Source organism: Lycium barbarum, chromosome 5, assembly GCF_019175385.1.
Source record: "Lycium barbarum isolate Lr01 chromosome 5, ASM1917538v2, whole genome shotgun sequence".
Classification (NCBI taxonomy): Eukaryota; Viridiplantae; Streptophyta; class Magnoliopsida; order Solanales; family Solanaceae; genus Lycium; species Lycium barbarum.
The window spans coordinates 54092252-54095907 of NC_083341.1; positions in this window are offsets into that span (position 1 = coordinate 54092252).

The following is a 3656-nucleotide window of genomic DNA, read 5'->3' on the forward strand; positions in this document are numbered from 1 at the left end:
GGTTAGTAACATACCTAGGTCTGCGTCTGGTGATGCCTCTGGGTCACGCCGACCAGTCAAAGCGTATATGCGGTTCGAGGGACCGCTAGAACCTGAACCGCCACCGCGGCCTCGACCGCGTCCTGCCGGTGCTGGCATACCTCGCCCTCCAGGGCGTGCAACAGATGGAGCAGATGATGAACCGGCGGCTGACCCTGTCGGCTGAGCCACACTACCAGAACCGCTAGCCAACGGACAGTCTCTCATAAAGTGGCCCTGACCACCACAAGAAAAACAAGCTCCAATCGCTCGATAGCACTCCCCAGGATGAGACTTCCCGCAGTGAGAACAACGGGGCCTGGGTGGTCGGGCATGGCTGGGACCCCTGGATACCTGTGAACCTGCCACTCTGGGGCTCTGACCGGTCCCAGACGGTCCCGCACTATCCAATCGCTTATTAGCAGACTGTGTATCCTGGCCTGACGGAGGGAAGTATCCACTGGACTGATACTGAGGCTGCCCGCCCCGAGAATCTCCAGAATACCCCACTGATCTGGCCCTCTTGGGCCGCCTCCCATCATACTCTCTACTGGGCCGATCTGCTCGGTGCCGGTTCTCCATCCCCTGGGCGTAGGCTTGTAGACGGGCAATGTCCATATCTGTCTGCAATGACACCGCCATACAGCCGTCAATCAGGTAACGATCCAACCCCATAACATATTTATGCATCCGATCAGACATATCAGCTACCACGGCAGGGGCATACCGGGCCAGGGAATCAAACTCCAAATTATTTTCACGAACGCTTCGACCCCTCTGCTACAAATGTAAAAACCGATCAGCTCGCTCCCGTCGTAACTCTGGGGGCAAAAAGTGGCGGGTGAATGCTGTCACAAACTGATCCCAAGTGGCCGGAGGGGCACCCTCTCCCCTAGACAGCTCCCAAGTCTCGTACCAGTGGGTAGCAACATCTCGAAGTCTATGCGAAGCCAGCTCGACCGACTCGGTCTCTGAAGCCCTGACTAAGTCCAGTGAGCGCCGCATCCCCCGAATAAAGTCATGGGGGTCCTCGTCGGGCTTAGACCCGAAAAACTCTGGAGGGCCACATAATAGAAACTCCCGAACTCTCAGGCTGTCCCGCCTGTCATCGTCATCATCGTCCCTCCGCCCTTGTCTGCAAGCCTGCCCTGCTACCAGTGTAGTCAACAACTGCACAGCCTCTCTCAAGGTCCTATCCTCCGCCCCAGGCTGAGGAGCTGGAGTCTCAGTAGCGGGTACACGGACCTCTGGAGCTGCTGAAGGTCCTGCTCCAGGCTGTACTAATGGGGTTGTAGCAGACCCCTCAGAATGAGGCACAACCTCGGGCAAATCATAGACACGAGCCCGGGTAGCGCGCTGTGCCTGACTAGTCTCTCCCATCCTCGCTTTGCCCTTCTGGGCCGCCGTTGCCTTCTTCGGAGGCATCACTGCAAACACAATAATGGGTCAGATCAGAATGACCCTAGTAGCACAGCTCTATCGCACGATCTAAGATTCCAAAGAAAGTAACACCCTAAATGCCCTGTAGCTTCCTGTTTATAGGTGTGGTGCACAACACATCGATAAACAAGACTCTACGAGACACGGCCTGTAGACATTCCGAGGACAAACTACTCTGATACCACTTTTGTCACGACCCAGCCCCGTGGGCCGCGACTGGCACCCTACCTGGGTACCCAGACTGAATCGCCTATTCATTTCCAAATCCAAACTTAATTCAGAATTTTGCAAAATCGTGTCAAACATAATTTATATCAAAATATGTCTTAAGCGGTCGCACAAATCAAAATGGCATATCAAATCCAAACTGGGCGGCGGAATAGACATCGCCGGTCAAAAGTGCAAACATAAGCATAAGGGCCATTTAGGGCCATCAAAACAAACGGACCGCTTTAAGACCAGAAAACAAATCAAACAAACGTATATAGGACCCTCGCCCCACATATATGACTACACGCCTCTACGAACTCAAAACAAAGACATATGGCGAGACAGGGCCCCGCCGTACCCAAATCATCAAATATACAGAGCATATACATAGCAAAAGGAGTCTGTACCAAAAGTGGACTCCGGATCAGAAGGAGTACTCCAAAATGGCAGAAAAATGAAGCCTACAGTGGAGGATCACCAATGTCTGTACCTGCGGGCATGAAACGCAGCCCCCGAAGAAAGGGGGTCAGTACGGAATATGTACTGAGTATGTAAAGCACGGAGTACAGAAATATGGATCAAAACTGAAAGCAAATCAGATAACAAAGTGGAGTACAAATCAGTATGTCAAAATCCGTATCAAAGTCATATACGTATACATAATGCAAACGAAATCATGCAAACGCTTAAGAACGTGGTCGCCACTCCGACGCTGGCGCCACACACAGCATAACACCAGAAAGTTTCAAATCTCCGTACATCCCCGAACACAAACACAAACATAGGTGAGCGTATCGCATCACGAGCCATATCACAGCATAACTCCAAACGGAACCCGGCCCTATGGCGAAGCCTCGGGAACCGTAACACAGCATACGGCCGAATTATTGTAAGGCGCACGAATCATAACCGGCCCGGGAACCGGTGAACGAAGTCATAATAAGGCACGAGCGGAGTCGTGAGCAAACAAATGCAAATCATACTTCAAAATAGTCTTTCAAAACAGAGTAATCCCATAAGTCATTTCATAATACAAAATAATCGAATACTTAGTCGATACAAGGTTTCATTTCACAAAACGTTTCCAAAATAGTACGTATAGCTCAAAACGTAACTTAGCGTATCGTAATATTCAAAACACGTCCCGTAGGAGGAAGTTCCAAAATCGAAGGTATCATTTCAAACTTTATTCAAAAGGACAGCCCAATAAGACAAATAGGGCGTCTTGGGGTTAGCGGGTCCACCTCGAGTCGAATTGAGGTGGCGAACATAATTTACGAACATTTAGGGGCCAAAAGTTCATACGTAATCGTTTCTAAGTTACCCGACCACATTTCGATAGGTTTCGAACGATTGGTGGCATTCTAGCCAAAATAGAGCCCTTAGGCTTCAATTGAATTGAATGAATAGTAACTTTTCTGTGGATCGGGTTTCGAGGAGCAGAGATGCTCCGGAGGTTCCAATATTCACCTAGCATACTAAGTCATGCCAAACGAAGAAGCGGGAAGCTTTACATACCTTACAGACGGCTTACGCTTTCCCCAAAAGTCAAGTCCCGTTTCGTCTGAAATCTGCAAATGGTCAAAGTTACCAATTGAGATTCTTAGGCTTAAAAATGCCATTAACTTTATTTTTGCCTACCAAAATTTCGGCAGCACCTCCCCTATAAATCTAACACCCCCGAGACTTAGCTCGGCTCAAAATACATCAACAACAACAGCCCACACATCAACAACAACACAATTCATAATCAAACCACTCTAGTTTCAAAGTTCCACCTTATTACCTAAGTTGGCAACTTTTCATTCAAACTTCCAAAATTCCAAATCTATGCCCACATTATTGTATTCATTTACTTATTCAAGATTAGTCAATCACATCCCAAATATATTCCAAACCATATACGAAAGTTCCCGAAATTCATTATTCTCCATATTTCATTCAAAACATCAAAAGTCACGACGGACATTCTAACTTGCGTTGTTTCA